This window comes from Bos javanicus, chromosome 1, assembly GCF_032452875.1.
Source record: "Bos javanicus breed banteng chromosome 1, ARS-OSU_banteng_1.0, whole genome shotgun sequence".
Taxonomy (NCBI): domain Eukaryota; kingdom Metazoa; phylum Chordata; class Mammalia; order Artiodactyla; family Bovidae; genus Bos; species Bos javanicus.
Genome location: NC_083868.1, coordinates 129378837 through 129403806, shown reverse-complemented (window position 1 = coordinate 129403806; position 24970 = coordinate 129378837). Strand labels below are relative to the sequence as shown.

General features: G+C 41.3%; 1 pseudogene; it reads right to left on the bottom strand.

Annotated features, from left to right (window-relative positions):
* Positions 1–24970, bottom strand: part of LOC133249621 (uncharacterized) — a 171031-nt pseudogene that overhangs the window by 62401 nt on the left and 83660 nt on the right.

The following is a 24970-nucleotide window of genomic DNA, read 5'->3' as shown; positions in this document are numbered from 1 at the left end:
TAGGCCTGCATTTTGTAGCAGGATATTAATATGTGGTACTGTGGTCAAATCCTATTTACCCGTGAATGGCTTATCTGTTATGAGAATAAACTATGGGCCAATTAGGGACGCAGGGAAGGTATTCTTTACCAACTGAGGTGGAATTGCAGGCAGATTCTTTACCAACTGAGCTATCAGGGAAGCCCCTAATGTTATTAAGCCCCTATTATAAACCAGGTGGGCACTTTCCTGGTAGCTAGGCTGGTAATGAGTCCGCCTGCAAGGCAGCAGACCTGGGTTCGATCCCTGGGTTGGGACGATCCTCTGGAGAAGGGCATGGCAACCCACTCCAGTATTCTTGCTTAGCAAATCCCCATGGACAGGGGAGCCTGGTGGGCTACGGTCCATAGGGTCTCAAAGTGTCAGAGAGGACTGAGCGACTAAGCATAGCACATAAGCCAGGTGCTTTCCTGCACCACCTCATTTAATGTACACAGTATCCCAGTGAAGTGGATGATGTCATCCCTATCTTATTAGTTGAAGAGAGAGCCCGTCTCACTTACCTCAAGTCACTTCACTAGTGAATTTGGCTCCAAGATCTGGGCCCGAGGCCACAGCGCCTCCCACAGGGTGGAGGAGGACCGCGTCTCTTTGTTTCTAACTGCATACTAAAGCTAAATGATTTGTGGGATTATCTGATTTGTTTCTACTCCCCTCTGTTAGCCTAGATAAAGGAGAGCTGACTACATTGTTTATTCTAAAAGGATGATCTAGGTGTAAATTTATTCCTTATGTTAAAAAAAGAGCATATATCTAACAATTATTTCATATTTGCTCTCCTTCAATTTGGCAACAGATATTGAAGAAGCACTATAACTGAATACTTCTAGCTGGTTCTTTCCCCTGTAAAGGGTAAGTAATAAGAACAGGATATTGAAACTAAATATTTACCTTTTGTTTTTTTGCTAAAGGTAAACATTTTTTCTCCCAAGTGACTTTCAAGAGTAAAGAGTAAAAACCAAATTATGGGCAGGCCTGCCAATTTTTCAACCTGGCCCCTTGTGTCTAGTCTCTGACGAGTCTAGTGCTTCCTTATGAATAAAAGACAGCCCACAGTCTGCAGTCCCTTCCAGCCGAGCTGGCTGTCGGCAGTGACAGGCAGACCCGCCTCTCAGTCCCCTCTGACAGGCAGGACAGGTGGGGTCTCCCGCTTCCCTAGCAAACTCCCAGGAAGGTTTCCCCGACACAAGTCAGAGACTGACTGTCCTCATATACAGGGCTTGCTGGGGCTTTTAAACAGCTCCATTACTTAATGCTGAACACTAATAGCAATTCTAAAAGAAAAAAAATTCCTGTGCAACTATCTCTAGATTCATAGTTCTTTTTCAAGTCCAGATTTAGAGAACCCAGGATTTGTACAATTAGAAAGATGGCCCATTATGTAGATGCAGTTTTCAACCTAGTGGATGATGACAATAATAAAAGGTCTCACTTACTGTGTATGATTATGTGGTTCTGGGTCAGAAAAATGATTTACATTTTTGTGATCCTTGTTAGGTTATACTGTGCCCATTTTGCATGTGAGAAATGTGTCCTGGAGAAGTCATCATGTGTCTAATGTCAGACAGCTACTGAGTGGTAGCCCTGGACCCTGGATGCTTCAGCCTTCTGAATCGAGACTGGGCTTTTCCACAAAGAGTACCCTGAAGGGTAGTGGTTTGTGATTTGTTTACTCAGGGTCTCTCTGCGAAGGTGAACCTGTCGGTCTCTCTCGCTCTACGGATAAACACTTGCAGGACTTGGGTGCGAGGATCTGGCTGAAGCCCCACTCAACCCTCCATCCGTGCCTCCCACCCTGCGGGCTCTGCGGACATGATCGGGGCCCCTGCCCATCCCACGCGCGCATGCCCACTGTTACCTCAGCACCTTGATTGTCTCCATCCACTGCGCCTGCTCGCTCTCCCAGGAGTCCACCCGGATCCAGTCGGACGTCTGCAGGGCCAGCCGGGCCATGGCCACACGGTGCCGGGCAGCCACAAGGCCTTTCTTCCGGTAGTTGTCATTGACAGGAGAGATGATGCCCCCAATCACCTGGTACCTGCCTAGGCAGGGGAGAGCAGGGGTGTTGCTGGCACGGGGGCTTGCCACCTGGCCACTGGAATCCAGGCAGGCACTAAAAATCTCGGGGCCTCATCCTGAGTGGGAACAAACACTGGCATTCTCTGCTGGGCAGGTCAGCTCCCTTGGGTCAGGTCAAGGTGCTGCCTTAGGCATCATGTGCCTCTTCTCCAGAGTCTTCTATGCCCTGGAGTAGCTGAGAGGGGGCTGGGAGGGTTGGGCTCAGGCCAAGGCTCCTGGGTGGCACTGTGGACAGTTAGGGTCAGAACATGTTAGGGGAATACAATGGCTCCCCTGTGTGCGCCTCCTCTAATCACGCGTGGGACAATAGCTACACATGGCTTCTTAGCTCAAATAGGAGATTCTGTGGATCAAAGACAAAGGAATGACATGTCCCCCAGAGCAGGTGGGTGAGGGGATGCAAACTGACTGCACAGGGCCACCACTGGCTTTGGAGGACTGTGCTGCTAAGGGAGGGAAGACCTACTTTGATGATGACGTGGGCCGTCTATGAACAATGCTGCATGGCTTAGCGACAGAACAGGGTGGTATAGATTTAGAGCTGCAGTGAACTGTAGAAGCTACAGGGAACCATCGTGGAAAGAGCATGAATGGGGCTCAGAGAGCCTCTGAGTGGGACTCAGGTGGGAGCTCCAGTTCCATCACTCACTAGGATGCCTTAGGCAAGTTACCAAGATATTTGAAAGAATAAAATGCTGAGTCAATTGAGCTCCAGTTTTCCTTTCTGTAAAATGGGATAATAGGTGCTTGGCAGCACCTTGTGGGAAGGATGAAATATAATATCTATGAGGGGAGTTAATATTTTAACTTAGTACATGCTATATTAAAAATTGTATTATAAGATATAAACATGCACATAAAAGAGCAAGAAAAAAATACAGTTTTACAAAGAGTTATAAAGTACATCCTCTTCTAATCCTCGCCCAGGTTAAGATACAGAAGTTCCTTATCACCACCCCCACACTCTGATGAAAACTAATCACTATTCTCACTTTTCTCCCTGTGCACACAAGCACCTGATGCGAAGAGCTGACTCATTGGAAAAGGCCCTGATGCTGGGAAAGATTGAGGGCAGGAGGAGAAGGGGATGACAGAGGATGAGATGGTAGGATGGCATCATTGACTCAATGGACATGAGTTTGAGCAAACTCGGAGATGGTGAAGGACAGGGAAAATGCTGCAGTCCATGGGGTCACAGAGTCTGACACAACTGAGCGACTGAACAAAGATCAACAATTCTCACTTTTTCATAATTCTCTTGCTTTCCTTTATAACTTTACCATGTATTTATGCAGCCTGAAAAAACAGATTTTTGCCTGCTTTTGAAACTTTAAAAAAATGGAATCATACTGAATTGTTCTTTCCATAAGCCATTTTCGTTTTGTTAATAAAATTCATGTAGTCCAACCAGTTTTATTGCTACATAATATTCTATTGCATGATTATATACCAAATAATTGATCTGTCTTATTGTTGATAGATTTCATTTGATTCTGGCTTTAGACAATTACCGACAATGCTGGTCTGAAAATGCTTGCACAAGTCTCCCTGTGTGCACAAGCATATATTTCTTAGGATATGTACCCTTCCTAAGAGTGAAACTGCTAAACCATTGGGTAGATGTATTTGCAGCTTTACTAGATAATGCCAAACAATCTTCTAAAGCGGTTATAGATATTTACTCTCCAATCAGCAGTGTATGAGCATTTCATTTGCTCCACACCATCGAGCAAATAACCATACAGGGTTATTGTCAGGATTTTCCCATCTGATGGATGTATAGTTATGGCTCATTGTGATTTTAATGTTCCTTTTTCTGCTTACCAATGAGCCTGAGCATTTATTCATATATATTATTAAGCATTCAAGCTTAATTCTTTGTGAAGTGCCTGTTTAAATCTTTTGCCTTTATTTCAGGTTTCTGCCTTTTTATCATTGATTTGTAAAGTTCTTCATCTATTTCAAATATTGGCCCTTTGTTGGTTGGTTGTACATGTCCTAAATAACTTCTCTCACTTGTCTTATTGTTCTTTTTGTGGAATCGAATGTCCTGAATTTTTATGTAGCTGGGTTGTTAGGTTTTTTCCTTTATGGCTAGTGCATTTTGTGTTATAAAGGTATTTTCCTGTATTATCTCATAAAGTGTTATAGTTTTGTTTTTCACACTGGTGTCTTTGCGCATGACGGGTGTCCTATTAAAAGTATTTTCCATTTGGATAGTCAATTACTCCAGCATCATTTACCAAAAAGAGCCTCCGCCCCCCTGCTGTGCAGTGTCACCACGTGGGATTCCTAGTGTCCATCTGTGTACCAGCTGCTTTCTCCACTCTGCTATGTTCTGTGGTTCTATTTACTATTTACTGTCCCTAGACAACGTCACACTGCCTTATTTAATGGAGCTTTAGTACACTTCTTAATGTGATTAAGTAAATCTTCCTAACTTGTTCTTCTTCGAGTGTTTCAGCAAGTCTTGACTCTGTACTTTCCACATACATTTTAGAAAGCATTTGTTAAGTTCCATAAAGATGAAACAGCCCCCAAAACCTGCTGAAATTTGATAGGAATTGGATTAAATCTATAATTCAATTTAGGGAGAATTGACCATTTTATAATATTGAGCCTTCCATTACATGAGCATGGTATTTCTTTCCATTTGAAGTGAAGTGAAATCCCTCAGTCGTGTCCAACTCTTTGCAACCCCATGGACAGTAGCCTGCACCAGGCTCCTCCGTCCATGGGATTTTCTAGGCAAGAGTACTGGAATGGGTTTCCATTTCCATTTGTTTAGGTCTTCCTAAATATTTCTAAACAAAGTCTTACAATTTTTCTTGTACAGCACTTAACACGTCTTTTGTAAGATTTATTTCTAGATTCTTGATATTTTTTGATGCCATTATAAATGATACTTCTAAAAATACTTTTTTTTTTTCTCCTTGTTGATGTGCAGAAATATAACTGATTTAGGTATCTTGAATGTGTATCTGGTAAGCTTGCTAAACTCTCTCATTAATTCTAATAGTTTACCTTCAGAGTCTTAATCTTCTATGTCCAAAATACCAACAATTTTACCGTTTCATTTTCAATTCTTTTACACTTTATTTTTCTTGTTGCATGGTTTAAGACCTCTGGTATTATGCTGAACAGAGATGGTATTAGCAGGAATCCTGTATTATGCCCACTACAAGAGGAAAAACTTCCAAGCTCTGTTATTACATATGATGTTTGCTATAAGTTTTCTGTGGATATCCTTTCTCACGTGTGGCAGAGAACATGCTATGTGTTCATCAGGACCCATTTTTATTTTTCCTCTTTCAGAGCTTATAGGAAGCTAATATTTCCGTTTCTCTTGAAATTAGGTTGGGTTTTTTTGTGATTTGGCTGAGTCCCTGATGGCTCAGCTGGTAAAGAATCTGCCTGCAATGCAGGAGATGCAGGAGATGTGGGTTTGATCCCTAGGTAGGGAAGATCCCCTAGAGGAGGGCATGGCAACCCACTTAAGTATTCTTGCCTGGAGAATCCCATGGACAGAAGAGCCTGGTGGGCTATAGTCCATAGGGTGACAGAATTGGACTTAACTGAAGAGACTGAGTCATGGGATGTGGGTAGAATTGATGTATGCACCAAGTAGACTTGGCCATAAAAACCCTTGCATGACCCTCCAGCTCTTCATAGTGGATCTGAAAGCTACTATTAAGACAGCAAAGTCTATGGGACCTACCAGGATCCCTGAGACACAGGGATTCCTTCCTGAGCTTGGGAGGAAACTATCCATGTAGATCTTCTGAATCTACATGGGATTTAGCTGATGAGAGATAAACCTTATTTAGTGCATTAAGCTCCTCAACTTGTGGCATTTGTTTCTTTAGCCTAGCATGGTCTGTCGTGACAAATATGCTATTTTAAAAGAGATGTTTAATGTCCAAAATACATAAAGAACACATACAGTTAAACAACAATAACAACAAAATCCCAACTTAAAAATGAGCAGAGGAGGTAAGTGGACATTTTTCTAAAGAAGACATACAGAAGACCATTAGACACATGAAAAGAAGCTCAACATAACTAAACATCAGGGAAATGCAAATCAAAACCACAGTGAGATATCACCTCACACCTGTCAGAACAGCTATTGTCAAAAAGACAAGAAATCAGTGTGAGTGAGGATCTGGAGAAAAGGAAAACCTCTTGCACTCTTTGTGGAGAAGACAGTATGGAGATCCCTCAAAAAAATTAAGAATAGAACTGCCGTATAATCCAGCTATTCTACTTCTGGATATTTATCCAAAGAATACAAAAAATACTAATTCAAAAGATATACACACTGCTATGTTCACTGCAGCATTGTTTACAACAGCCAAGATATGCAGCAACCTAGGTTCCTAATCAGATGAATGGATAAAGAAGGTGTGGTAGGGAAGCCCGTATATATACACATATACAAATACATACATACATACAATGGAATACTACTCAGTCATGAAAAGATGAAATCTTGCCATTTGTTACAACACGGATGGACCTTGAGGGTAATATGCTAAATGAAATAACTCAGAAGAAAGACGAATACTGTATGGTTTCACTCATATGTGGAATATAAAAAATAAACTAAAACAAAACAAAACAAAACAAATGAACAAACCCAACAAAAAGAAACACAAACAGAGAACAGAGTAGTGATCACCAGAGTGGGAGGGGTGGAGGGAGGTTGAAATGGATAGAGGAGATCAATGGTATGGTGACAGCTGGGAACTAAATCTTCAGTGGTGATGGTATGCATGCATGTGTGCTAAGTTGCCTCCGTCCTGTCCAACTCTTTGTGACTCTATGGACAGTGGCCCATTAGGCTCCTCTGGCCATGGGATGCTCTAGGCAACAATACTGGAGTGGGTTGCTATTCCCTCCTCCGGGGATCTTCCCAATTCAGGGATCAAATCTGCATCTCTTATGTCTCCTGCATTGGCAGGCAAGTTCTTTACCACTAGTGTGACCTGGGAAGTCTGGTGAGGGTATACAGAAGTAAAAATATAATGTTGTACACATGAAACTTGCATAATGTTATAAGTCATTGTTACCATAATAAAATAAAAAAGATATTCTCAGCTATTCATAGTTTAAGAGCTTTTGTCATAAATGAATTCTTTGCAACTCTTGGAATGACTATGTGGTTTTTCTCCTTTAGTCAGTTAATACAGTGCATTGCATTGATTAACTTTCTAATCTTTAACATTGCATTCCTGAGATAAACAGTTAGGTCAAGATAAATTATCTTTGTAATGTGCTGATGGATTTACTCTGGTAATATTTTTTTAGGAAGCAAGAGAAGTCTATAATTTTCTTTTCTCTTAATGTCCTAATCAGGTTTTGATATCAAGGTTATGCTAGCCTTATAAAAGCTGTTAGAAGTTCCCTTTTTCTATGCTCTAAAAAAGACTGTATGGGTTTGGAATAACATTTTCCCCATAAGTGTTTGGTAGAAGCCACTGGTGAAGTCTTATGAGGCTGGAGCTTAAATTGTGTGATTTTTTTTTGACTACTGATTTAATTTCTGTAATGGTTGTAAAATAATTCAGATTTTAATTTCTTCATTATAATTTTTGGCAACTTTCATCTTTCTAGGATTCTGTCCATTTTATCTAAATTTTGAAATGTACTGGCATAAGGTTGTTCCCAATATTCTCTTATCTGTTTAGTGTCGATACCATCTGCAGGGATGTTCTTTTCATTCCTAATGTTGGTTGTGTTTCCATTCTTTTTCCTTGCTCAATCTTGCCAGAGGCTTGTAATCTTATTAGTCTTTTCAAAGGGCCAACCTTTGGCTATATTGAACTTCTCTGCTGAATGCTTGTTTTCCATTTCATCAATTTCTGTTCTTATTTTTATTAATCCTATTCTCCTACATTCTTGGTGCTAGTTTGCTGCTCTTTTTCTAATGGTGATAGATGTGTAACTAACTAATTTGCAATTTGTCTTATTTTCCTAATACAGTTAGGAATGCCTATATAGTTCTGGCTATAAAACTTCCCTATAAGCATGATTTTACTTGTATACTTGAAACATGACTTTACTTGCTTTTACTTTTTACTTGCATGTAAAGTTTTCATGATCATTTAGTTCAGAATACTTTCTATTTTTATACCTTTTCTGATCCATGAATTATTTACAAGTATTTTTTGTAATTACCCAAACAAACATATTGAGATTTTTGGTAACCTTTTTGTTACTGATTTCTGGCTTAGTTGCAGCTGTGAAGAACATACTCTATTGATTTAAATCCTTTGAAATGTGTTGATACTTGCTTTATGTCCTAGGGAATGATCAGTTTTAGTCAATGTTCCATGAGTACCTAAAAAATGTGTATTCTATGACTGCTGTGTGATCTTCTGTCCAACTACTCAATACTGCCAATTGCTTTTTTTAAATCTATGTTCTTATTTTGTCTGTTGTATTAGTTACTAAGAGAGGCATGTTAAAATTTCCCACTATGACTGTGAATTTTTCCATTTTTTCTTTTTAGTTCTTTTAACTTGTGCTTCATATATTTTAAGGCTATGTTATTTAGGTGCCTATGGCACCCCAGTCCAGTACTCTTGCTTGGAAAATCCCGTGGACGGAAGAGCCTGGTAGGCTGCAGTCCATGGGGTTGCTAAAAGTCAGACACGACAGAGCAACTTCACTTTCACTTTTCACTTTCATGCACTGGAGAAGGAAATGGCAACCCACTTCAGTGTTCTTGCCTGGAGAATCCCAGGGACGGGGGAGCCTGGTGGGCTGCCGTCTATGGGGTTACACAGAGTTGGACACGACTGAAGTGACTTAGCAGCAGCAGCAGCAGCAGCATATTTGTGATTCTAACATATCTATGAGTCAAGTCTGTCTCTATAGTAATCCTTTTTACTTAAAGTTTGTATGCCTGATAGTAATATAGACCCTAGCCTCAATAGTGTAACTTATTTTAAAATTATTATTTGATCACACTGTACAGCATGTGGGATCCTAGTTTTCCAACCAGGGATTGAACTTGCACACCCTGCATTGGAAGCACAGAGTCTCAACCACTTGACCACAAGGAAAGTCCCCAACAGTTTTATTTTGATTAGTATATACATATCATATATTTTTTTTACCTTTTTATGTTCAACCTTTCTGTACTTTTGTTTTAGGCAAGTCTTTTGTAAATAGCCTGTAGCTGAATTAAAAATAATTTTTTTTTGGTCAAGCTTGACAGTTATTGACTCTTTCTTGGAATAAGTTAATTTACATTCAATGTGAATGCTAACAGACTTAAGTTTAAAGCTACCATCATATATTTTCCTTCTTGTAACATAATTTATGTTCTGTTTGTTTTTTTTTTTCCCCTCTTGTCCTGCTTGTGTTTGGGCTTCTTTTTTTTTTTTCTCCTGGATTGGAATTAAATGTAGTCTTACATCCAAAGTAAATAAAGACCTTTCCCCTCTTCCTGAATCACATGAGGACTGGAGAGCTCTGTCCATGCTAGTGTTGTACATATATTAAACCTATTGTTTCCCCTTAGCTATTAGAACTTATTATTCTGTTTTATGCAACCAATGCTCATTTACATTTACCCATGTATTTGACATTTTCTTTGCACTCCATTTCTCTTTGCATACGAGACCTGCTTTCTGGAAATCACTCTCCTTCTGACAGAATATATCCTGTAGAATTTTCTTAAGTTAGTGACTTCCTGCCTGAAAAGACATTTGCAAGATACTACTCTCACCCCCAAAATATTCTTGCACTGTGTATGAACTCATTGGTTTGGCTATCATTTCTATTCAGTCCTTTGAAGTGAAGGTTCTGCTGTTTTTTGACTTTTAACTGATGCTGTTATGAAACCATCTTTAATCTAACTGCCATTTCTGTGAAGGTAACCTGTATTTTTCTGGTTGCTTTTAATATTTCCTTTGACTACACAGAGGGTTTCTGTTTACCCTGCTTTGGGATAAACAGATCCCTTAAATCTGGGCATTGGTATCTTTTTTATCAGACCTGGAAAATGCTTAGTTATTATCTCCTCAGAAAATGCCTCTGTCCCCTGTGCTCTGCCCGCTTCTTCTAGCTGATTGTGTAATATATAGCTCCCATGTCTCTTACCCTCTTTCTTGGAATTAGAAACAAATCTCTTTATCTCTTCACTCCATTCTTGATAATTTCATCTGATCTATATTCCAATTCACTAAGTTTGTATTTCTCTCTCTCTAGTCTGATTCCAAATCATTCATTGAATTATTTACTTATTTTTTTCAGTCTTCCAATCTACAGCCATGTAAACATCTCCATTTGTCTTGGTCTTCTTTGATTTCTTCCATCAGTATTTTATAATTTTGAATAGTTTGTTGAGTTATACCTAAGCATTTCATTTTCTTTAGATCAACTGTAAATGGAATTGTGTTTTTAATTTTGGTTTTTACATGTTTGTTATTAATATACATAAATGTGATTGACTTGGTGATTTTTAAAAAAGATTTGTTTTTGGCTGTGCTGGGTCTTCATTGTGGTTCACCGACTCTTCATTGCTATCTATGCATGGGCTTTCTCTGGTTGCAGTAAGTGGGGCTACTTTTCATTGTGGTGCACGGGCTTCTCATTGCTGTGTCTTCTCTTGTTGCAGAGCACTGGCTTTAGGGTGTGGAGGCTTCAGTAGTTGTGGCTCAGCTCACAAGATCTAGAGTACAGGCTCAGAAGGTGTAGCGCACAGGCTTAGCTGCCCTGTGGCATGTGGGATCTTCCTGGACCAGGGATGGAATCTATGTCCCCTGCACTGGCATGCAGATTCTTAACCACCAGACCACCAGGTGAACCCTGTTTATCTTTATCTCACTTATTCTATGAAATTAAAAAAAAAATTAGATTCCTTGGCATTGTCTACATAGACAACCATGTCATGTGCAAACAAGGAAAGTTTTATTTCTTCTTTTCTATATGTATGCCTTCTATTTCTTGATTTTTTTCCCTAAAATAACCATTTAGTGTTATAAATTTCCTTCTTGTACTGCTTTAGCTGCTATGTTATTTGCCATATTTTACTAATTTTTTGTGATAAAGAACAAGGTTTATTGTTGTGGGGGTTGCATTTTTTTTTGTGGTGGTAAAATATACATAAAATTGACCATTTTAACCATTTTTAGATGTACAATCTAGTGATTGGCCATATTAGAATATGATGTATTTTCATTTTCACTCAGTTCTATGTTTTTAAAAATTTCTTTTGAGATTTTCTCTTTGACCCATGGACTACTTAGCAGTATGCTTAATATCCAAATGTTTTAATATTTTCCTGTTGTTTTATTGATTTCAGTTTGATTCCATTATGGTCATAGACTGTAATCCAAATGATTTCATTTATTTAAAAGTTGTTGAAGTTTGTTTTATAGCTTAGAATATGGCCTGTTTTAGTGCATGTTCCATGAGTCTTTGAAAAAAGCGTATTCTGCTTTTATTGGTGGACAGTTACATGCACATGAATTAGATCCTGTTGGTTGATGGTGTTAGTTCAGTTCTCTTATAACCTTGCTGATTTTCTGTCTAGCAGTTCTGTCAATTTCTGCAAGTGGAGTATTGAAGTCCCAAGTATAATGGTGAATTTGCTTATTTTGCTTCTCAGCTCTTACTAGTTTTTGCTTCATGTATTTTGAGACTCAGGTTTTGGTGTGCACACATTTAGGACTGTTATGTCTTCTTAGTTGAAGGTACCTACTGCACAACCCAAGGACCTAGTGTACAGCACAGGGAACTCTGCTCAGTGTTATGTGGCAGCCTGGATGGGAGGGTGTGCGTGTATATGTCTGGCTGAGTCACTTTGCTGTGCACCTGAAACTATCACGATATTGTGAATCAGCCCTACTCCAATAGAAAAAAAGTTTAAAATATCCCACACAAAAAATTACACCCTTCTACCACCCCTCAGAGACAAAGTCTGGTGTGTGTTAGGTGGGGGAGGGCATAGTGAAGGGGTCCAGCTGGGTTTGGAAATTGCAGAAGAGACAGACACACATTTTGTTTCCCACCTGGAATTCTAGGAGGAGACCGCGTCCCATTGTCCTGTGCCAACACAGAACGGCATCAATAGAGTGGAAATGGCAGTGTGGTGAGTGCAGGCAGAAATGGTGTCAGAAAACACTCTCTCCCCTGCCTTCTGAGTTCCCCATCAGCTTTAGCAGGACATGGCAAAGGTCCATGAATATCCCCGATTCCTCAAGAGGAGTACTAGGGGGGTGGGGTGCTGAGAAGTGAAGGTCAGGAGCGATACTAGGTGGGGGTACAGGGTACAGGTGTGCAGCCTAAAGTCAGGGGCCACGGCATTGGCAGTACCATGGAGAGCCCAGCTTGGGCCCAGATAGAAGCAGCAGTGCCTGAGCCAAGAGAAGCCAAGGAGGCTTCAAAAGTGGAGGCAGAGAGGACAGAGGCTGATGCCCAAGGGCAAGGGCAGATCCCTCAGCTGAAGGGCATTCAGACGCCAGGATGATAAGCCATCTCAAATGCTTGACTCACTCTTGGGAAAGTAGGCAGGAAAATAGAAACTTGATTGCAAACTGACCTATAAAAAAATAAGTTTAAAATCAGAAGATAGTTACCTTAAAGTGGCAAATTTTTTTTTTTTTAATCATTCATGGAAATGGTGGTTTAGAACAAGTTGAGTGTTACAGAAAGGAAAGGAAGTTGTAATTCTGCACATGAGTCTCACATTACACATGGAGGGTATTAGTTCTTTCTCTTTTCCTCTTTAAAAGAAATAGGGGCTAGGAGAACTAACTCCTATTGGGTGTCAGCTCTCTTGGGAAATTTACATCCTTTTAATCTTCACCTTAATCTCTGTTTTTCAAGGGGTGGGAGGCCAGGGGCTCCTCCAGGCAGCTCTGCTGAGCATCTTACATACTCAGGTGTCACCTGGGATGGCTTAGCTCATTTTGACAGGGGAGGTTATATACTGAGAAATCAATGCTTTGTTATAGTTCCCAGGAGAGGAGAGTCAATAAAAATAACAATTTGAGCTAAAACTCTGCCTTGCCCGCTAAATGGTTATGAATTTAAGTGTTTATCCTTCCCCACAACCCTACAATCCCTGTGTTGTCTCTTATGTGATCCCCTCTCTCCCTCTTGCTGGGTTTCCCAGGTGGTGCCAGTGGGAAAGATCCTGCCTGCCAATGCAGGAGTCATAAGAACCATGGGTTCAATCCCTGGGTTAGGAAGATATCTGGAGGAGAGCATGGCAACCCACCTCAGTATTCTTGCCTGGAAAATCCCTTGGATGGAAGAGCCTGGTGGGCTACAGTCCATAGGATCACAAAGAGTCAGATACAACTGAAGCAACTTAGCACGCATGCACGCATGCACTCCCTCCTGTTAGATGGAGGTACTTTTCAAGTGACCTCACTGTGGCCCAGACACACCTCTAATACAGCACTTCTATGGTAATTATCTGTTTGTCTTTGTATTTCCTATGCATGAAGTTGAGGGTTCCTTAAGGATGTGAACCTATCATTTTATTCTGGGTAACATGGCCAGCACATCACTTAGTACGAAGCTATCCTTTCCTTACCTTGGGGTTATCATAGTAACAGGTGGCTACGCATTTAACATGGCAGAAAGAATTTCTTGCTTATCTCCACCCACTCTGGAACTCAACAAAATGGCAGTAAAGGAATAAAAGAAGTATGAAATCACAAGGAAAGAGTAGGGAAATAAACAGCAATAGGAGAGGTCAACACAATTTTGGAAGCTGGTGAACTGATGAACAAGGGTACCACAGCTGGCAGAGTCTGCAGGCAGGGGAGACAGTAAGGTACAGACTGCCATGCACGGCACAAGCCCAGAGGAACCAACAACCTCCCAGTGAGGGTGCCAGAGGGCCTGAGCACAGGAGGACTGGCTGAGGGTTTGTCTAAGGAGCCCTTGGATCCAACTGATTACCTTGTTCTCCCATCCTGGCAAAAAACCAGATTTCTGCTTTCTGCCGAGGTTGGACCAGAGAGACCCCTGACTCCTGGGCATAGGTGAGTGGAGGAAGAATTACCGTCCTTAAGACAGGAGGGCTAAGTCTGGCTCCCAGAATACCAGATTGGAGCCACCTCTCTGGACACATTCTGGGGTTTTGGACATGGGGGCTGGACATATATCATAAAGACCACCAGCTTCGCCCACACACCCATAGCTTCCCAATGACACTTAGGGCCTGATCTGCAGATGGGAGTGGACAGCCCAGGGAAAGACCAGTTTTAGAAAGGTGCTGATCATGAAAGACAGAGACCAAAACAGCTGTCAGGAGGAAAGGAACTTGGAGGACATAAAAGCAAGGCAGAAAGCAAAAGGTAACTTCAAAAATCTTCAAATAGTATTTTCAGAAAACAAGGGGTGATATCCCATCCATGAAACAAGAATGGGATATTTTATAAAGGAACAATCAGAGAACAGGACAAAGCTCTTAGAAATTAAAATACTCAGTCTGACTTACCTCACTCTGTATAACAGGTGCTAGGTCCATCTGTGAAACTACAAACGACCCAATATTGTTCCCTTTATGGCTGAGTAATATCCTATTGTATACATGTACCACAGTTTCTTCATCCATTCATCTGTTGATGGACATCTAGGTTGCTTCCTCATCTTGCCTATTGTAAATAGTGCTGCAGTGAACACTGGGCTGCGTGTGTCTTTTTGAATTATGGTTTTCTCAGGGGATATGCTCAGTAGTGAGATTACTGGGTCATGTAGTACAGATGAACCTAGTTGTGGGGCAGGAATAGAGATGCAGACGTAGAGAATGAACATGTGGACATGGGCGGTGGGTGAATCGGGAGATTGGGATTGACATATGTGCACTGCTATGTATAAAACAGCTAGTGGAATTCTACTGTACAGCGCAGGGAGTTTGCTATACCTGATACCCTAGGTCCTCTGTGATGACCCAAATGGGTAGAATGTTGAGGCAGGGGGAAGTGGAAGGGAGCTCCAAGAGGGAGAAGAATGTGTGTATACATATTTATTCACTTGCTTGTACAGCGGAAACTGATGCAAAATTGTAAAGCAACTATACCCCAATTAAAAAAAAATACTCGCTCAGTTGACAATATTCACCAACTGCCTATCACATGCCAGGTGCTGGGCTGGGTGCTGGGGCAATACAGTAGGGATGAGGCAGACCAATTTTTGTCTTCAAGGAGCTTACATTCTGGTGGATGACAGCAGCAACAAAATAAGTTAGGAGAACTGGAAGGTACATTGGTACCTTAATGGTACGAATCTTAATGCTAATTGGTACAAATTTTAACGCTAAAAAGAAGACAAATTTAAAAGATCTGGAAGGTCCAGCGTCTAACTAATAGAAATCCCTAAAAGAGAGAACAGAAGGAGAAAAATATCAAAGGAAGAATACAAATATCTTCCCAGACTAGAAGGAGTCTGAGAAGTTTTCAGAGTCCAAGGCTCTCTAAGTGCTCAGCACTTTGAATAAAAGAAGTTCCACACACCGGCAGACCACTGTAAAATTTCAGATTACCAGGTTTAAAGAGAAGATTCTAAAAGTTCCCGGAGAGAAAATAAGAGATTGACTACACAGGACTAGGACAGCACTGGACCTCTCTACAGCAATTCTGGGATCCAAGAGACAATGAAGCAAAGTCTTCAAATATGAAAGGAAAATTATTTCCAGCATGGAATTCTTTATTTGGTCAAGCAACCAATCAGTTAGGATGGGGCTGGCAAACTTTTTATATTAAGGAACAGATATTTAATAGTTTAGGCTTTGTGGGCCACATATAATCTTGATGGCACATTCCTTTTTAAAAACACCTCTTCAAAATGTAAAAAGATCATTTTTAGCTCACATGAAAATAGGCTACAGGCCAAATTTGGCCCATGGGCTATAGTTTATTGACCTGTCAGCTGAAGAATGGAATAAACTTGCATTCATGTATGTAAGGTCTCAGAAACTTTATCTTCCATAGATTCTTTCTCAGAAAGATGCTAGAGGATGCACCCCACCAAAAGAAGAGTATAAACAACAAAAAGGACAAAATAATCTCCAAAACAAAACAACTCCCCCAGAAAATCCACTCCCTCCAAACAAAACCTAAACAAAATAAACACTGAAGGCATGGAAGGCATGGGATGCAAGAAACACGGGTTCCAAATCAGGAGACAGGCAAAGGCAGTCCCTAGGAAAACAGTGATGGGAAGTCCTCAGTTGACAGCGGTCCAGGTTCGATGCATGATACTGGATGCTTGGGGCTGGTGCACTGGGATGACCCAGAGGGATGGTACGGGGAGGGAGGAGGGAGGGGGGTTCAGGATGGGGAACACGTGTATACCTGTGGCAGATTCATGTTGATGTATGGCAAAGCCAATACAATACTGTAAAGTAATTAACCTTCAATTAAAATAAATAAATTTATATTAAAAAAAGAAACAATAGTGTAAGCATATTATTTAGAAACAGGGAGTCAAAAAGCAGAGAGAACAGCTTAAAAAAAAAAATCAAAACTGATTGATCTGGGAACCAGGAGTCAGTGCTGGGGAAGAATGGAACAAGTACTACTACAAGTCTTATAGTAATTTAACTTTTATTACACATGTTTATGAATATATGGACTTCCCTAGTGGTTCAGATGGTAAAAATCTGCCTGCAATGGAGGAGACCTGAGTTCAATCCCTGGGTCGGGAAAATCCCCTGGAGAGGGAATGGCTATAAATATACACAATAAATTTTAAAATTAATGCATTTCATAGAAATATTATATTTTAGTATATTAACAGTGTAAAGAATCAAAAATTAACAGAGGATAATATCATTTATACTTTGGTTAATTTTTGGTTAACTTTGTCTTTTTCTTCTATTTCTTCATATAATGTAAATTCAATTTTTTATCTTCTTTATTTAGATTATATCATAAGTATTTTTCTTGGTCATTAGAACTCTGAAAATGCCATTTGTAATAGATGCATGGTAATAGAGATTTTTAAAAAATTTATGATAGAATCAATATATTGTGATCATCTTTGTAGATCTTGGCTGCAAGTTTTAGGTACTTCTTTTCACATTTATATGATGATTATCTTTTTTTTTAAGTTTTGGATACATTTTTATGGTAAATTTAGAAAGGAAAACTACTGGCTTCACTATTTTGTGTGCTTTTGCCACATCTTGCTAAACTTCTTTTCAGAAATTCTGAATAAGGGGAGAGAGACTGCAGCAGAGTATGAGATGGCTCATTTCTCTCCACATGGTCAGTACTGGTCATACTGGGAGTACTCAATTTAAAAACATTCGCCAATTAGTAGGAATTTCCTGGGGTTTAATATTTGCATTAAAAATGGCTTGTGTAATTTTTATTGTTTATTAGATATTTATATTTCTCTTGAACCTCCTGCTCATATTTGTTGCTCATTTGTCTACTGATGTGTATGAATTCTTTTAAACAAGCATGTTAAATGTTTGCCTGTTGAGTCTTGGCAAACATATAGAGAGAATTCTCCTTCAAATCATGGACCTTCCCCAACTTCTGTCTAGCAGCTAGCAATTAGGTCCAGGTATTCATCCAACTGGGGCTTCCCAGGTGACTCAAGAGATAAAAAATCCACCTGCTATTGCAGGAGACTCAGGTTCATCCCTGGGTCGGAACATTCTCCTGGAGGAGGACATGGCAACCCACTCCAGTATTTGTGCCTGGAAAACCCATGGAGAGAGGGGCCTGGCAGGCTACAGACCATAGGGTCACAAAGAGTTGGTCGTGACTGAGAAACTGAGCTCTCATGCATTCATCCAACTAGAACTTCTCATGAAAGTGAAAGTGAAAGTATTAAGTGTCTCAGTTGTGTCCAACTCTTTGCAACCCCATGGATGCAAAAAGTGAGATACGAATCTGCGTCAGACGCACAGGATCCACCGAACCTGCCAGGCTCCTCTGTCCTTGGGATTCCCCAGGCAAGAATACTAGAGTGGGTTGTCATTTCCTTCTCTAGGGGATCTTCCTGACCCAAGGATTGAACTCTGGTCTCCTGCATTGCAGATGGATTCTTTACCACCTGAACCACCAGAGAACTCCCCATATCCTCATTACTGCCTCATTACTTGAGGCAGTAAAGCCTCAAGTCTGCATATAATGAGGATACAGCTCTTCCTCATTTTATGATAAGCTAGTCCAGATAAACCCATCATAAGTTGAAAATATCATTTAGTCAAAAATGCGTTTAATACACTTAACCTACTGAACATCCTAGCTTGGCCTCACCTACCTTAAACACTCTCAGAATACTTACATTAACCTACAGTCAGGCAAGATCTTCTAACACAAAGTCAATTTTATGATGCTTGTGCTTAGTCACTCAGTCGTGTCCAACTCTTTGTGACCCCATGGACGGCAGCCCACCAGGCTCCTCTGTCCCTGGGATTCTCCAGGCAAGAATACTGGAGTGGGTTGCCATGTCCTTCTCCATTCAGTGCTATAGTAATGTATAATAATAATCCATGTTTGTTACATACTCACATAACTGGTCCATGCCCAGCTTTCTTTATATTTACCCATCTTTACATTTCTTCATTTACTCATACATTGATTTACTTGTAAAAATTAATCTATCTCCAGAAGACGTCTGTGATCCAGATATCTGAATATTCTGAACTTTTGCTGTATACTCAGATAAAGGGATGAATATCTCCTGAAATTTAATGGATAATGTATTGCAGAATTGTTGGATGGGTACAGAACAGCTGTTAAGTATAGAAGTTGTTCACCCTTATGATTGCGTGGCTGACTTGGAGCTGTGGCTGCTACTACTTCCTAGCATCACAAGAGGACCATACCACACATCACTAGCCCAGGAAAGGATCAAAAGTCAAGATATGAAGTACAAAGTCTACTACATGTGTATTGATTTTGCACCATCATAAAGTAAAAAAAACTGTAAGTCTAGGATTTCCCTGGTGGTCTGGTGGCTAAGAATCCACCTTGCAATGCAAGGGACACTGGTTCAATCCTTAGGTCCCGGAAGATCCCACATGCTGCTGTGGAGCAACTAACCCTGTGCACTACAACTACTGAGTCCTTGAGACACAACTAGAGAATCCCTGCAGCACAACACAAGACCCGTTATGACACCAGGGAGACCCCGAGTGCTGCAACTAAGTCCCAACACAGCCAGATAAATAAATACATGTATAGTTTTTACAAACTAAAAAACTGTAAGACTAACCATTATTGGTCAGAGTCCTTCTGTATTTTCTTCTGTCATTTCTTGACTGTTGCTGCTCCTCTACTCAAGTCTTGCATTGGTTCTCTGTCTCATCTCATAATTTTCCTATCCTTATGTTTTCTTGTGTTCTGGAAGAATTCCTTGCGCTGGTGACCTAATTTTCTATTCAGTTGCCAGAAATTGTCTCCCTGCTCCCTGTCTCCACTGAGCATGAATGTGGTGATGCCATTTTTCATTCCAAAAGCCCCTCCCTGTCCTCAAGCAGGCTACGCTTTATCACATTCTGCTCTTGAATCTCATAAGAACCAGGGATTTAAAATTTTTATCTTTGTAAGTGGAAGGCTAGGTGGCCTGAACCTGCAGGGTAGGGCCTTCTTTGGAAATGCAATTCCTTTTATGATTCGTGACTTCCCTCTGACCAGTCAGCTGACTTCAGAAAGGTCTATCTGTCAGTGGGAAGGCTGGGCGACCATCTCAGAGTCTGGGTAGATCTTAGTTTCATTATTTTCTTCATAGTTAAAGGATTCAGGCAACATTTAGGCTTTTTGTAATCGTTCTTTCCATCTTAGAAGTATTTCAAGGGGGAGCTACAGGTCAAAGGAGACACCATTGACAGGGATTTCTCTACTTCTAAGGTTTATCTGTAGCATTTTGCTGACTGAATTTCATAAGGTAGGAAATTACTGATTTTTTTCTTCAAATACTTAGGTGACTTCCTCATTTCCTGTTTAACTAAATAATCTGTACCCCCATCACTGATTTTTTTGTTTTTTCCTTACAGCATATTTTCTTTCACATAGATTTTAGCTTTTGTTGTGCTGTCTTGAGTCCCCGTCACACTCATTTAATCTGTTTTTATTTTCATTTTATTTTTTCGGCCGTACCTCACAGCATGCGGGATCCCCAACCAGGGATGGCACCCATGCCCCCTGCATTGGAAGTGCAGAGTCTTAACCACTGAACCGTCAAGGTAGTCCCTAATCTCTTTTTAAAATTACATTTTAATGTCTTAAGAGAGCTTTCTGAGCACATGGTTAGTCTTCCAGGAGAAATTTGGCATACTTTTTTGAGTTAAATAAAGAAAAATACCCATTGGCATTTTCACTAAAAAGCCAATCAATGAATGCCAGTTCTCATGAGCACTTGGTCATATTTCACTGGGTCAAGTCTCTCAGCAGAGGACAGAGCCACTGCCTTCAGTACCCTTCACATTTTTGGTTCTGGTTAGCCCTGAGGGCAGATGTCCTTAGCTCTTTCTCACGTGAATGGATCTTTTATCCCCTCATATTTTATCTCTCTTTCTATCTATATATTCCATTACATTGTATTATAGCTGTTATACAGAAAACTCTGCTGCACTACTAAACTTACTAGTTCTAACAGTTTTCCAAATGCCTCTCCTGGATTTTCTAGTGATATAGTAATACCACCTGCAATAATGAAAACTGAGTCTCAATTCTATGGTGATATTTCTTATTTTTGAATGATGCCATCAGAAAATGATAGTGGTGAGTAGGCATTCTTTTCTATTTTCTTGCTTCTGTGGCAAGGGTTCTGAAGGGCTGTTATTCCATTGTGTATCATGCTAAATAAGTGTCCTAGTTCTAATTTACTAAGAGCTGTAAAAAAAAAAAAAAAAAAAATCCCTGAGTAGGTGCTGTGGAATTTTATGGAATGGCTTTTAAGTGTGTACTGAGATGATAAGTTTCATAAAAATATATTGTCTTAGTAATGTGATATATTAATAGATACCTTTATGTTATACTGTCCTTGAATACTGGGATACATGCTACCTGGTCATGTTGAATTTATTCTTTTAGTAGCAGTTGATAACCTACTACTTTATATGGGTATTTTGCATCCAAGATTATACTGTTTAACACTAGCAATAATGTCATAATATCCTTATCCAATTTTCTCTGTTCTAGAAAGTGAAATGGTAGATTGGATTATTAGTCCTAATTTCTCACTCTGCCATTATAATATTGCACACCCACACCTCTGCCACAGCCTCACTGAGGCAGAACGTACTTCCCTATCACTTGACTTTGGGCTTGGCTGTGAGACTTCCTCTGGCCAATAAAAGATTAGCAGACGCAATATGAACAAAAACTTAAAACCTGCTTGCTTGGGGCCATCCTGTGTACATGCCATCCCCGTGAGAGGATAAATGAGGTAGCCACTACCCTCTTGTGTTCTCCCAGTCCCCAGAATTATTTAAATGCCTTACACTAGTAAGAATTTGATAACATATGAATAGTTCATGATGCGTGGCTGGTGCTCAGCCATTATGCCTTGCTGTACTCCCTGGCCTGGCTGGTCAGCAGAGGAAGGAACTGTGATAAAGATGGTCCCATTATCATCTCCCAGCCAACATACTCTTCTAGATCTGGCCAATTCTCCATCTAGAGGTCCCTTTGGATCTGGGTGGGAACCTTTGCTTAGGGGAAAAGGTGTGTTTTCTGAGGCTGTGTTTTCACCTTGTGATCTGAGGGCACTTTAGTCTTAGAGCCCAGCTACCAGGCTGTGAAAGCCCCAGCTAGCCTATGCAGAGTCCCCCTAGCAGAGCTCTGAGTATGGTTAGAGTCAGTGTCCCACCTGACGTCCCTGGCAGTATCCAGCATCAACTGCTAGTCATGTGAATGAAGAGGTCTCCAGCTGACTTGTGCTTCCTGCTGTCCACTCATTCCTAGTCTCTGAATCTTCTCAGCTGAGTCCCCAGACATCGTGGAGTGGAGACAAGCCATCCCCATGAGGCTCTGAGCATAACAAAGTGGTCAGTTGACACCATTAGTTTATGGTGGCTTGTTATATAGTCATGATAACTAGAACAGGAAAAGAGATTCAGAAAGGTCATGTGATTTTTCCCACGGTTACACTACCAGCAAATGGCAGGAGTGTGATTTGAATCCAGGTCTGCCTGTGCTTTTTCTGTTTCACTGTGCTGATGACCAACTGAGCTTTGGGGAGCCCTAAGGCAGCCTAAATCAACCCTGAATATTCATTGGAAGGATTGATACTGAAGCTGAAGCTCCAATACTTTGGCTACCTGGTGCCAACTCATTGCGGAGAAGGCAATGGCACCCCACTCCAGTACTCTTGCCTGGAAAATCCCATGGACCGAGGAGCCTGGTTGGCTGCAGTCCATGTGGTTGCTAGGAGTCAGACATGACTGAGCGACTTCACTTTCACTTTTCACTTTCATGCATTGGAGAAGGAAATGGCAACCCACTCCAGTGTTCTTGCCTGGAGAATCCCAAGGACAGGGGAGCCTGGTGGGCTGCCGTCTATGGGGTCGCACAGAGTCGGACACGACTGAAGAGACTTAGCAGCAGCAGCAGCCAACTCATTGAAAAACACTCTGATGCTGGGAAAGACTGTAGGCAAGAAGAGAAGGGGATGACAGAGGATGAGATGGTTGGATGGCATCACTAATAGACATGAGTTTGAGCAAGCTCTGGGAGATGGTGAAGGACATGGCGGCCTGGTGTGCTGCAGTCCATGGGGTCACAAAGAGTCAGATACGACTTAGTGACTGAATGACAACAACAAAGGCAGCCAGGCCTCAGAAGGTAGTCCCACCTCTATCTGTGAACATCCCCAAACCAGGTCTGTTGGGCACATGACAAAGATTCTGCCTCTAGAGTAGACTTAGACAAATGAGACCACTCCCCCAACAAGACTGGGCTTCAATAGAATGTTTCTGCTGTTTAAAACGCTTAGCAGCCTCACGAGCCATGAAGCAGAGACTTAACAGCATCCCAAACAGTAAAGACTTCATTATTTCCACAGCGCATGCTTTGGCACATTTATCAGCATGTTATTAAGAATTACCATACATATTTAAAACAAAACTACACTTGTCAAAACAGTTGAGAAAAGTGTTAGGTAATGCCAGCAGGCATCTGGCAGCCTCCAGTTCTGGGACTTTTGCCGGGCAAAGCTCACTGTTCCCCTGGGCACCAGTACAGTCCAACTCTTATCCACTTCAGGGACCCTTTTATTCATTTTCTTCTTTCTTTTGTTGTTGCTGAAAAGCATCCTGAGAAACAAAGCCCTGAAAGGCAGGAATCCTGTCAAAAATATCAGGAGCAACAATTGCAAGTGCTGTTAGAAATTAAGAAACATGGAAACAAGGAAAACAAGCTGGAGTGACCATAAGCAGGTTGGTGGCAGGGGGAAGGAAGAAGGTAACCTCTCAACTAGACTAAACTAAACCAAAGGGGGATTCCCGGGTGGCACTAGGGGTAAAGAACCCACCTGCCAATGCAGGAGACATGAGACTGGGGTTCGATCCCTGGGTTGGGAAGATCCTCTGGAGGAGGGAATGGCAATGCACTCCAGTATTCTTGCCTGGAGAATCCCCAGGGACAGAGGAGCCTGACGGGCTAAAATCCATGGGGTTGTAAAGAGTCAGATACAATGACTGAAGCAACTTAGCACACAGGCACCTGCCTTAATAGTGCAGTTCGTGTGATTACTTGGGCCTCCAAGCTAATGTCAGCAGCTCCTTTGCCTCTTTTCTATTTGATCATCCCTGTTTCCTCCAGGCCTTAATCATAAAGAGGAGATCATTAGGCAACATTTTACTTAGCTCCTGATTTCTGCTTTACTAAACATACATAATACCTTACCTAACCTGTTGATTCCTTTCCTGCATTAAGAATAAAAATGAAGAATTAAGTAGTTAAAGGATGACTGACCCTCTACCCTGAGCTTCTGCTTAGTAAATTTATAGGCAGACCCATACAGACCATGTGGGTAAGAGAACATCCAATTGCAGGAGGGCCACGTGAGCAAGACAGTGTCCCAAGGAAGATCTGGAGAAGTCAGCAGGTCTGCATGCAGTGGAAAGATGATGAAGAATTTGACCTCCCACCTGATGATTAACTGAGATTGTGTCCGCTTCTTTTCTCCTTTAAAAATTGTCATGGCTGAGCAGAACCTTTGGAGGTGGTCTCTGGACGTCAAGTCCACCACCTTCCACCATCTCCCCAGATTGCCAGCTTTTCTGAATAAAGTACTTTTCTTCTCTACTGAAGCTTGCCCCCCAACTTACTGGCTGAGTGGCAAGCGGACGAACCTATGTTTGGTCACACTAAGCCTAGTGAATATGACCTGGCTGAGGCTACTGAGGCTTTGAGGCCATTTTGGCATCTTTTCTTTTTTGGCATCATCAGCTCTCAAGATTATTTAACAAGTTTTGCTCTTTTCTTCATGTGTTTGTTTGTTTCTTCAGCCAGATCGCTCTTAGCTCTCATGGTTCAAATGAACTGGAGACTGCCTATTTATTGCTTTGCTCAGGGCACTGCTGGCCAGAACACTCATCAATTTCCATGTCCACTGCAGGTCTCGATGGCAGAAGTCTGCAGCAGGGAGAAGACCAGATTCAGCATTCCCAGGACCCCATGGAGAGGGAAGGCCCTCTGGCAGCATACTGGGCTGGCTAGGACCCTGGTGGCCGTTACCGGAAAAATGACCATCCTGCCTCCAGGGCCCTTGGTGTATGCTCCTCTTTTTCTGTCTGCCCTCTACTTCCCTCACTTCTTTCTGGGAAAGAACAACAAATTCCTCCTGCACACGACAAAGCCCCCTCTGGTCTCAAGCCTTTCAGTGCTTGAGCTGGTCAGCATGAGGTTTCTCTTTC